The sequence below is a fragment of the Podarcis vaucheri genome (genome assembly GCF_965113315.1).
Source record: "Podarcis vaucheri genome assembly, chromosome: 6".
Classification (NCBI taxonomy): Eukaryota; Metazoa; Chordata; class Lepidosauria; order Squamata; family Lacertidae; genus Podarcis; species Podarcis vaucheri.
Window position 1 is genome coordinate 40,986,746 of NC_138764.1, and position 12,946 is coordinate 40,999,691.

The following is a 12,946-nucleotide window of genomic DNA, read 5'->3' on the forward strand; positions in this document are numbered from 1 at the left end:
AACCTTTCTCCCTCCTCTATATGACATCCTTTTATATATTTGAACATGGCTATCATATCACCCCTTATCCTCCTCTTCTCCAGGCTAAACATGCCCAGCTCCCTTAGCCGTTCCTCATAAGGCATCATTTCCAGACCTTTGACCATTTTGGTTGCCCTCCTCTGGACACGTTCCAGTTTGTCAGTGTCCTTCTTGAACTGTGGTGCCCAGAACTGGACACAGTACTCCAGGTGAGGTCTGACCAGAGCAGAATACAGTGGCACTATTACTTCCCTTGATCTAGATGCTATACTCCTATTGATACAGCCCAGAATTGCATTGGCTTTTTAAGCTGCCGCGTCACACTGAGCATGCAGTGCTAAATTTCCATGAGCAAAGGCTGTATTTTAGAGAAGGAAGAGGGAACTCTGAGATACATCAAGTAATAGGTTACCAGCTCAGTGGTGCAAGCCATGTTATGTTAAATGCACCCCCCTCCCGTTTAAATAGTGCCAACAAAATAGTCCTCCTATGCATATTTAGGTGGGAGGAGCAGAGAAGGAGGTTTCATTGTGTGAACATTCTTCAAGCATAATGAATTCAATGGAGACAACCCTCATTCCAAGTATATTTAGTGCATTAAACCAATTCAACCACATACCTGTTCTCACCCTGCTCCTCCTCAGATTCCTTAACCAATGTAGCGCCTTCATGAACTGCAGGTAGGAGTGGAAAGCAAATTATGTTTGAATCCCACCTGACACGAAACACACCCCTTCTTAACCCAGCTCCTTTCTACCACCTCCACATTTAGTGCACTCAAGTATCTAAATAGAGACTGAACTGTTGGGAGGAAGAGAATTTTTTTTAACATAAATGATCACAAAGGCAAAGCTAATACCGTATTTTTTGCTCTATAAGACTCACTTTTTCCCTCCTAAAAAGTAAGGGGAAATGTGTGTGCGTCTTATGGAGCGAATGCAGGCTGCGCAGCTATCCCAGAAGCCAGAACAGCAAGAGGGATCGCTGCTTTCGCTGTGCAGCGATCCCTCTTGCTGTTCTGGCTTCTGAGATTCAGAATATTTTTTTTTCTTGTTTTCCTCCTCCAAAAACAAGGTGCGTCTTGTGGTCTGGTGCATCTTATAGAGTGGAAAATACGGTACTTAACAGCGGTGCAAACTTTGTCAAACTAGAACATACACACAAAAATCTTTGAAAGAAGTGGAGCATGGTTTGGTTACCTTGTCTTCTGGTTTTTACTCCTTACCTTTTCCATACATTTCCCCCTTGGATTACTATGGTACCATTTCATTGCACCATCATGAGACTAATAAGATTAGATCTTTCTTCTTAATTTGTTCACGTTCATAATTTCAAGAGGCAGTGTCACAAATCACGAGCCTATTAGTGGTATGCCCAATGACCTTTATTTTCTCTCTGTGAAGGCCTGAAGGAATTCCACAATTAAGCCTCCAAGAGTATATGAACAAAAAGAGCTACAATTGGTGGCCAAGAGAGGCCCTGAAATTAACAGGAACAGAAGAAAATATACTCTTTGAACTGATTGATTGCAGGATATTACATTAGCTACGCAAAAATGACTCCATAATTCAGTAACTTCAATCTCTCTCTCTCCCCCCCCCCCAAGTTTACAATCCTTAAATTCAGAAAGCTGATTTTTTGCTTGTGGTTGTTGCAAGGCCTCAGCCCTATTTAATTATACCTCTGGATATGTTGGACAATGGTGAGCACTTTGCTTAGTTTTCACAGGTTGAAAGATAGCCAGCTTTCTCCCCACTCTAGAACTGAAGCTTTGGGCTGCTTTGTAAAATAGGCTTAGCTTTATTGAATAGTCTTTGTGTTTCCAAGCAGATAACAGAAGTGGGAAGGGATGGCACAGGGAAAGCAAATGAAACTGGCTGTTCCTAAGAAGTTCAGATAATCCTTGGTATGCCTATATAGGTATAAGCCACCTTTTTTAAAAAAATACCAATTTCAGATGTTTTAATAAGGTACTAAGAATAACGTTTGAGAAAGGAAAGCTTACAGTATTAAGGTGGAAAACGCAAACCGCACTTCAGTATCCGGTTTCCCCCCTCTATTTCTCCCTGTCCTGGGGCTGCTGATATGGTTTATGATTATAGTAATCCCTGGGCAACTATTCCTTTTTAGTGTGTTATCCTCATGATACCTAGGGTGCTCCATTAACCTGGTCACCAGTTCTTCAATTATGATTTTCTATCCACTTCTGTAACAGTTTCCAGAGAAACAGCCATTTTAGTCTTTTGCGGCAAAAAACAGCCGCCTCCTAGCAATTTAAAGATTTGGTTTTAGTGTTGGATACTAACTGCGCATAATAAATAGTGCATGAGCTTTTCGTTCCATCCTTTCAGGTGAGTACAGAACCCTTACTGCTAGCCTTACTGCTCCACCTGCTTCTGGGGCCGCACAACTCGGGGGACATGTTGTATGTTGGCCTCAGATATGCTCCTCAGCCTGCCTGTGTCCCACAGCCTTGAAGGCAAGTCTTGGAACTACACCCTTCATGCTTCAAGGTGCCTAAAGTTTGACAAATGCCCTTAACTACCTGATAATGTAGTATGTAACTCCCACACAATGGACCTATTTAATGGCTGACACTCATTAAGCAGATCTGCCACCAAATCAGTACAGAATAGGCAAAACACACACACACACACTGCATACAGTGGTGAGCAGCTATGCCTATGAAGGGCAGGAGGGTGGATGACAAGCAGCAAGAGGCAGAGAAGGGTTAAATAGCTTGAAGCCGAATGCCCAACCTTCTTTCCTTCAGTACCCACAAACACTGCTCACTGACTGATGATACCATTGTTTGGAGTGCAGCAGAAGGAGGATTGCTGATGCCATTGCTGTCATTTCAAGATAGTGGCAGGCAAAGGTGAAATGTGCTATCTCCTATAACCTGAATGGTTGTACTCCCAGCACTTTTCTGCCTCCCATCCCTTTAAATAAAACATATGTGCAATAACATTTGATTTTTTTTTGCATCAGTGATAGGACTTGCATTTGCTCATAGTTCTGTAGCTGTGGTCTTCCAGATACTGTCGGGCTCCCACCTCCCACCCGTCTCACCTCAACCAATGATCAAGATATTGGAAGTTGTAGTGCATTGCTTGTTTACAACCCTCTGTTGTTGTTGTTGTTTTGCAGTTTTTTATGTGCTTTAATTCCTTGGCATTTTAAGGTTTGTTATATTTACTTGTAATGAGTCTAGCTTCCTTTGCAGTGATTTAATTGTTGTGTTTATATTGTTATTGTGTTTATTATTTAATTTTTTATACTCTTATACATAAGCCACTGCTGCACTCACACTGACAGGGAATAGCTTTTCCCACCTCTTTCCCTCACAGAATGGGTGGGAGTATGGGTGTCCAATCCTAGCTCCTAATGAAATGCGGACATTTTAAAGGGTGCAGGCTCGATGTAGGAGTAGCTGAGCTTCCAACTAAGCAGAAAGAGCAAACAGTCTCTAATGCATTGTGGATTTTTGAAGATATGTTCCCTGAGTGCTGGGCACTGTAGGAGGTATTGGTGGGCACAATGGCACATGTGTGTGCCAAGTTGGCTTGTCCTGTTCTAGATGTTCTATTTTTCAGCTAGCTGCATACTTTATCCTTTTTTATTTATTTCTTTAAATAGTAGAGGGAAATATATTAAAATGCCATGGGCATTATTAATCATGCACAAATTGTAATTGTGTCTGAAATGCGTTCTGGTTTAATATGCTTCTATATGGCTCTGATAAAAACCAAGCCTCCTGCCTCCTAGATTATTCTCTCCTCACTGCCGCAATAAAGTACATTGGCCTGCTTCTTTTGCTTTGCAATGATTTAGGAGGAACAAAAAGCATAAGCTGTGTGCATAACCTGCACTGTAATTTGGTTTCATGACAAGTTTGCTGATACATTTTCCCTTTAAACCCAGGCAGAAAAATGTTGCCTTAAACTAGAAAAATGCATTTAACATATGCTATCCGGCCATAACAACAACATTGTTATTAGAGTAGAACTTAACATACAGACACCTTGCAGCTGAACTAGAATGTCAAAGACTTATTTAACCATAAGAATATGAAATACATAATTACCAATCCGATATGATCTAACATCTTGCTACTTTGTTAGAATTTATAGCAGCTTAGTACAAGGCACTGTAGGGAAATGAATTTCCGTGCGGTGCACCTAAGTTTATTCAGTATTCAACCTTCCTATGTTAATCTTACTGCATGTGTTTAATATTTAATGCTACCATAGCTGAGAACTGAATTCCTGGGCACAAGCTATTTCAGTCATGGTACTGAACTTATATACTGGCAGTGGCAGCCTGGAATGGGTGTGTGAAATTTATATTATATTCTAGGTAATTGTACAATGGTTAAAAAAAAAGGCTTTCCAATTTGTTTAAGCTGTACAGGAAATAGAAAAGAAAATGATAGCAACAACAAAAGTTGCTTAGAGTATGCTAACCTTTCCGCTACACTCAATATGTTACACTCAATATGCTACACTCAATATGTCAGCAAATTTGGAAAACTCAGCAGTGGCCAGAGGATTGGAGAAGATCAGTCTATATCCCAATCCCAAAGAAGGGCAGTGCCAAAGAATGCTCCAACTACCGCACAATTGCACTCATTTCACATGCTAGCAAGGTTATGCTTAAAATTCTACAAGGCGGGCTTAAGCAGTATGTGGACCAAAAACTCCCAGAAGTGCAAGCTGGATTTCGAAGGGGCAGAGGAACCAGAGACCAAATTGCAAACATGCGCTGGATTATGGAGAAAGCTAGAGAGTTCCAGAAAGACATCCATTTCTGCTTCATTGACTATGCAAAAGCCTTTGACTGTGTCGACCACAGCAAACTATGGCAAGTTCTTAAAGAAATGGGAGTGCCTGATCACCTCATCTGTCTCCTGAGAAATCTCTATGTGGGACAAGAAGCTACAGTTAGAACTGGATATGGAACAACTGATTGGTTCAAAATTGGGAAAGGACTACGGCAAGGCTATATATTGTCTCCCTGTTTATTTAACTTATATGCAGAATTCATCATGCGAAAGGCTGGGCTGGATGAATCCCAAGCCAGAATTAAGATTGCCGGAAGAAATGTCAACAACCTCAGATATGCAGATGACACAACCTTGATGGCAGAAAGTGAGGAGGAATTAAAGAACCTTTTAATGAGGGTGAAAGGGGAGAGCACAAAATATGGTCTGAAGCTCAACATCAGAAAAATGAAGATCATGACCGCTAGGCCCATCACCTCCTGGCAAATAGAAGGGGAAGAAATGGAGGCAGTGAGAGATTTTACTTTCTTGGGCTCCATGATCACTGCAGATGGTGACAGCAGTCACGAAATTAAAAGACACCTGCTTCTTGGGAGAAAAGTAATGACAAACCTAGACAGCATCTTAAAAAGCAGAGACATCACCTTGCCAACAAAGGTCCGTATAGTTAAAGCCATGGTTTTCCCAGTAGTGATGTATGGAAGTGAGAGCTGGACCATAAAGAAGGCTGATCGCCGAAGAATTGATGCTTTTGAATTATGGTGCTGGAGGAGACTCTTGAGAGTCCCATGGACTGCAAGAAGATCAAACGCATCCATTCTTAAGGAAATCAGCCCTGAGTGCTCACTGGAAGGACAGATCCTGAAGCTGAGGCTCCAATACTTTGGCCACCTCATGAGAAGAGAAGACTCCCTGGAAAAGACCCTGATGCTGGGAAAGATGGAGGGCACAAGGAGAAGGAGACGACAGAGAATGAGATGGTTGGACAGTGTTCTCGAAGCTACAAACATGAGTTTGACCAAACTGCAGGAGGCAGTGGAAGACAGGAGAGCCTGGCGTGCTCTGGTCCATAGGGTCACGAAGAGTCGGCCACGACTAAACGACTAAACAACAACAACCTTTCCTCTGAAAGGATCTTGAAATTAGGTCGCGCATTAAATGGATTCTGCAAACAACGCTTTTGAGGAGCTTTATCGGGATGTAAGAAGAGGCTGCTGGATCAGGCCAGTGGTTGCTTTAGTCCAGTATTCCTTTCCTCGCACTGGCCAACCAGATGCTTGTGAGAAGCCTTCATGCAGGACCTGAATACAAGAGCACACTCTCTGCTCATGTGGTTTCCAGCAACTGGTATTCAGAAGCATTCCTGCCTCCAATTGTGGAGGCAGAGCATATAGCCATTGCCTCATCCTCTCTTAACGCCATCCAGGTTGGTGGCCAGCATTGGTTCCTGTGGAAGTGGACTTCCAATAGTTTATGTGCTAGGTGAAGAAGTCCTTTCCTGTATCTGTCCTGATTCCTCCAACACTCAGCTTCGTGGATGGATATCCATGAGTTCTATTCTTATGAGATGGGGGGGGACGATGACTTTTCTCTATCCACATTCTCCATGCCATGCATAATTTTATAAACTTACCGCTTCTCCCCACCGCCAGCCTCCAAACCAGGTCGGGCAATAGCGGGATGGTGGCGCTCCTCCTCCCTGCTGTCCCCCGAGCTTGTGGGGCTGGTGGTGGGGAGAAGCCCGCTTCTCCCCACCGCCAGCCTCCAAACCAGGTTGGGGAACAGCAGGATGGTGGCGCTCCGCCTCCCCGCTGTCCCCCGAGCTTGTGGGGATGCCCGATATCTGCACGAAGCCCGGGGTGCGCTGGTCAGCGTGCCCCAGGCTTCAGGATGCAGGCTGCTATCCACAAGCCTTGGGAGCCCGACAGGAACTCCTGCGGAGCTCCCAAGGCTTGCGGATAGCTTCCTGAAGCCTGGAGAGCAAGAGGGGTCTGTGCGCACCGACCCCTCTCTCTCTCCAGGCTTCAGCGAAAGCCTGCATTCGCCCCATAGGACGCACACACATTTCCCCTTCATTTTTGGAGGGGAAAACGTGCATCCTATAGGGCGAAAAATATGGTATATTGTGTCACCTCATACCCACATTTTTTCTAAACTAAAAAGCCCTAAAGGATGCAACCTTTCTTCATAGGGGAGTTCCTATTGACTTTGGTAAAAAGGACGTATTAATGTGTCTCTCTCATTTGAGTGAAGCTTCCTCTTTTGAAATCAAATGCGTCCATCTTGGATTTTTTTTTGGCACTTGCTCTTTTAACGTCAAAAGCCTCCCTTAAAAAAAAAAAAGTCAAGCATAGTTTGGACCCTTAAGCCTGTTGTGAGCCTCTGTTTTACTCTGCTCAGCTGCACAATAGGTGGTTTAAGGCAGGAGAAGCATAAATTAAAGTTTTAAAATCAAAACAGGAAAGCTGTAGATGAAAAGAAAACAAGAAGAGAGACATAAAAACTTACAAATAAACATTCACAAAGAAGGTCTTAACTTCTGGACAAAGTTTTCAGCACTATAGAAGAATGAACATTAGAATGCTACGTAAAAACTAAAAAGCCTTTGTTATCTAGATTTTCACTTTTTGAAATTTGGCAACCCCACACAGTAGCAATTTCCACTTTTTTCATATTTAGAACAAATCATTGCTTTTCAGGATGTGTCTTGATCTGCTGTTATTCTGGAATTTTGTCTCATCTAAATCCTCTACAGGAATTCATAGTCTATACAATGAAGGGCAGAATGGGACGACACTTCCTTAACCAAATATCTCTGTTGTATCTTTGTTGCTCAGCCCCATGTTGATGAGATTAATATATAATCTCTTTCTTTCTAATAAAACCAAAGCCCTCCTCAGGTATTTGTTGTTTACCTGCTTGCTGGACCTGCTACCCCCTCCCCACCTCTCTCTCACACACACCACATGAAGAGAGCTATGGCACATTTAGTATCCTGCAGGGAGAAAGAGATTATGTCATAATCTCATCAAGTTGTGTGTGTGTTTTGCTGAAACAGCTAATATCCCTGCTTTATATTTACAAATGTGTAGTATATTTCCATCACGATGAAACCTCTGTTGGGTGCAGCAGTGTAAAACGTGTGTGACATTCAAAATAAAATATAGGCCAAAAATTAGGATACGTACAGTAAGTACTCATTGGAGGATGACTGCACCAAATGTTACAAATGTTACAAGGAAGATATGATTAGAATGTCTTGATTATGGCTGCTGTTTATCATGCTATTAGTTATGTAAATTTATAATGTTGCTTAAAAAGAGAGAAAAAATGTTACTGAATAATTGCAGTGTTCTAGTTTTCTTTGTTTGATAATTAAATGTTGCACTTTTTAACATGCACTGAAAAATGAAATAGTACTTCAGTCTTGAAGTAGTTGATTTACCCTTGTGTTAGTAAAAGGTTGTAGCGTTTATTGGTCATCTTAAGGGAAAGGATGCTGCTTTGCCTGTAATGGCATTGATTAAAAACCAATGTTAAAAACTAAATGTTTGGGGCAAATCTGAATTAGAGCACTGGTCACCCACTTCCTCTTTTTGAGAGTAAATCTCTATCAGTCCAGATAGACAAGTTTCACAAGGCAAATCGAAGCTTTCATTGCATTGTGACAGTAACTCTTAACCCCCTGAACAGAATTTTCAGAGGAGGCTTACCTAAATAACTGCAGTTCCAAATGAATAATCTGTATTCAGATTCATTTAGCTTCTTCCTCATCAGAGAGGCATTGTCTGTCACACTGTTCTGAACCTTTGAAACCTTGATGCTTGGGTGTCTGTGGTACCCAGTGCCTGGCACTGCAAGAACCGACTTAGCTCTGTAAAATATTTTAAGTTTGGTCCCCGATGAATATAATAGAATCATAGAATTGTAGAGTTGGAAGGGATCCTGAGATCATCTAACCCAGTGGTTCCCAACCTTTTTTTGGCCATGCCCCACCTAAGCATCTCTAAAATCCTGATGCCCCCTCCCATGACATATAATTCTTATTATTCAAAAAGCGAACTCCTATTTACGTAGAGGAAGCCTGGAAGCTTATTAACTGTTAATAACTTATTCTCGAATTGCCCCCCCCTTAAAAATCAAATTTCCCCCCTGTGGGGCATGTGCCCCACATTGGGAACCACGGATCTAGCCCAATCCCCCTGCGATGCAGGAATATGCAGCTGTCCCCTACAGGGATTGAACCTGCAACCTTGGTGTTATCAGCACCATGCTCTAACCAATTGAATCCCAGAATCCAACTTACGTTACACTATGCATTCTAATTTGCAGTCTATCAAATTTATGTACAATAGGTGTTTATTAAAATAGCAAAATTATTCTGTGCATTTTCAAAGATAATGCCTTGAAAGGCAACAGCAGCCTTTGCAAATATATCTTTTCTGTGTTTTTTTTAATAACGTGAGCACTTTATAAATATTTTAAATTGTATTTTAAAATATACTGTCAGGATGGCTGTCAGTGACCAAGGTGAACCCCTAACCTCACCCTTATTGTCATGTTCTCATGTCCTCTTTTTCCCTGTCTAGAAAGTTTGCCCCTACATCCTTGATTTCACTGCCCTTTATGGATTGAGGCTGAGCACACTCTTAGCAGCTGCATTACCCATGACTTAATTTTCTTGAGATGTGCCCTCTTCCAGTCTCAAGTTCGTTAAAGCCTTTTGCCAGCTTCACTTCCAGGATGGCCTTCAATTGCAAAGCTAAGAATGTCAAGAGCCGGTTTTGAGTGCACACGTAATTATACTTTAGATCAGTCCACCTTGAATATCTGCTCTAAAAATAGGCTGGAGCGAACACCTTGAATCTATGCAGTCTTTGTGGTTCTTTGCCATTTCTGTGAAAGACCCCTTGAATTTTATTTACTTAATGAAGATGGGGTTGGGTTGATTCACTTGTTGACTCAAATGCATTCTTGAAAGCAGAGAACAAAATCAAAGTGGAAGGAATACTAAATCAGAAACTGAAAAATAAGTCAGATTGTAGCTCTGTAAAATATTTTAAGTTGGATACAATGAATATCTCTCTAGGTATAGAGAAGTGCAGTGGATTGACCCACTTAGCTTAAAGTTAGAGTGCTGAGAAATACTGGTGTTCATTTGCAGTTTGTGCTCTGTTCACATGTTCTGCTTTTGTGCTCTCACCACTCCTCCTGGCTCATTTTTTTTAACAGTGACTTCAATGTTCTAATATTCTTTCCCTTCCTTGTGGATTTACCGTTCGTGGGGGTTTTCAGCTTGACTGGTGAAGCTAAGTGACCTGCTGTTTTTCTGTCAGTGCTCTATGGGACAATCAAATTCTTCAGATTTCCCAGGTGTGAAAATTATTAGGGATTTGATCCACGTACATTTATCTCACCCAGTATTTCTTCTTCCTTAATGGCTTATAGTTGAATGTGAGAACTACCTCCATTGAGAAGTATTTTGTCTAAATAAATAATTTAGAAAGCAATTTATTCTGGTGACTGTTTCAAACATGAAAGTTGTGTTGATACAGCAGTTGTTATACGTGCATCTGTGGACACTGCATACAAGTATCTTAAGATTCTACACTTAGGTAGGAAGAACCAGCTGCACAAATATAAGATGGGGGACGCCTGACTTGCCAGTAGTACATGTGAAAAGGATCTAGGGGTCTTAGTAGACCATCAGCTTAACATGAGTCAACAGTGTGTTGCACAAGCAAAGAAAGCTAATGCTATTCTAGGCTGCATCAACAGAAATCTAGTTTCCTTATCAAGGACGGTAATAGCACCACTCTATTAGTCAGACCTCCTTATCAAGAACAGTAATAGCAGCACCACTTTAGTCAGACCCCGCCTGGAATACTGTGCCCAGTTCTGGGCACCACAGTTTAAGAAGGAAATTGACAAGTGGGAATGTGTGAAGAATAAGGGCCAACCAATGATAAAGGGTCTGGAAACTAAGCCTTATGAGGAATGGTTGAGGGAACTGGGTATGTTTATCCTGGTAAAGAGACAAAAGAGATATGATAGCCTTCTTAAAATATCTAAAGGGCTGTCACATGGAAGATTGAACAAGTTTATTTTCTCCTGCTCTGGAGGCTAGGACTCAGACCAATAGATTCAAGTTTCATGAAAGGAGATTACGACTAAACATCAGGAAGAACTTTCTGACAGTAAGAGCTGTTTGGCAGTGTAACAAACTCCCATGAGACATGGTGGACTCTCCTTCCTTGGAAGTTTTTAAATAAAGGTTGGATGGCCATCTGCTATGGATGCTTTGGTTGAGATTCCAACATTGCAGGGGGTTGGACTAGATCACCCTCAGGGTATCTTCCAACTCTACAGTTCTATGATCTTAAATTTACCAGGTTTATTTCCAGACTGAAGATTATATTCAGCCAAGGCCTACTCAGATCAGACCCATTGAAAATATTGAACCTAAGTTAGTCAGTGTTTCTTAACTTCAATAGGTCTAATGTGGGACTAACATTGACCACCCAGAGGCTGCAATCCTAACCCTACTTACCTGGAACAAAGTGCCATTTAATTAAGTTGTGCTTACTCTTGAGTAGGCATGTGGTGGCATTGTTCTGAGAGGGGATGCTCCCTGAGCACTATGGGACTTGCACATACATCCACTCACACAGTAATCTGATCACTGAGCTGCTGAATATTAAGACACTGAACTGCAATGGTTCACCAGGTTTTCTCTGCTTCAAATGGTGATCCGTTATCTAGAATTAAAGTTGTATTCAGCTCTGAAAAAAGGCAGTCAGGTCCTGAACTGCCCAAACTAATGACACCAATGTATATTATCTCTATTGTTGAAAAGCTTCTTTCTGCTCATGGCCAATAAACACAATCTCTCCCCCCCCCAACAAGCAGAAGTTGTAAATTTGTATGCTGTTTGTAATTCACAGGACACTTTTATGGACTAAGAAGGAAATCTGCTGAGACTTCCGGGTTAGCGCCATCGCCGAATGGCGGACTCCCTCCGAGCTCCGGAGGGAGTCTGCTCGGCAGGGGCTGGGTCCTACCGCGCCGGCGACGCGGGGACCCTTAGAAACCACGGGAACGGATCCCGTGGACATGGTGACTCGGCTGGCACCGTTATCGCTCTCCCGGCTCGTGAAGGAGCCTTTTTAAAGGCTACGGATCGGGCGCCGGGGAGCAGCGTGGTGCTTTGAGTCCTCCGCTTCCCCTGCCGGGCGCAGCCGCATGCCATCCGGCGGAGAGCGCTGGCTTCTTCCAAAGGAAATTCGGACAATTGATCAACAACCCGTGAGTAATTGGGCAACCGGGTATAAAAGGAGGAAAAAAGAAATTTTTTTTCCGGATTTGGCACGAGCGGGAGGGGATCCAAAAAAGGAAGTCAGTCCCCTCCCTGATTGTAAACATGCTAAAACAAGGACTGAGAAACCAAGATCGATTCAGAAGCTTATTGATGACAAAAATTACCAACTCCACGATGTGAATTATAAGAACTGTGCTGGAGGAGAGGAGTCGAGGGTGAGGAGAAAAAAGCAACCCCCCCCCGGGAACCGGGGCGATTCGGATAGCCTGGCGAAGAGAGATGGAGATTTTGACAGCTGTCAAAGGAGCTGTCAAAACTGGAAAATATAAAGAGGACTTTGCTACAAGTTCTTTGCTGGTTAATTTTGTTACAATTTGATATAAATATGGATATAAACTGTCGGGGAAAAGAAACAACAAATTGACTTTTGGATTGGAGGATACAAAGTTACTGTAATCCCTCTAGAGGGGATTTGGGACATTACAAGTGTCGTATGTGGAAAACTACTCTGGGATGTGCAAAGGTCTTATCTCCTGGGAAAGCTGCAGAACTGAAATATTATTTTGTCTACAGAGGTGACCATAATACAATAGAATCTTCTATTGAAGCAAGAAAGGAACTGGACGTAAGTCTGTGTCCCTGAATAACAAACCTCTGTAGAGACTTTAAATTTTGGAACAAGAAATGTTTTGACAGCTGAACAAGACAGAAACCTGAGAAACCAAGAAATAAAAGAGTAAATGACTGAATACGACACGGAACGAACAATGGGAGGAGCAACAAAAGATTAAAGAAAATTAAAGGCCTCTATTAGATTGGATTTT

At 42.2% G+C, this 12,946-nt stretch overlaps 1 protein-coding gene across 3 annotated transcripts in view; it reads left to right on the forward strand.

Annotated features, from left to right (window-relative positions):
- Nucleotides 1-12,946, forward strand: part of SLC44A5 (solute carrier family 44 member 5) — a 161,157-nt gene that overhangs the window by 96,528 nt on the left and 51,683 nt on the right. The gene's annotated exons all lie outside the window — the stretch shown is intronic.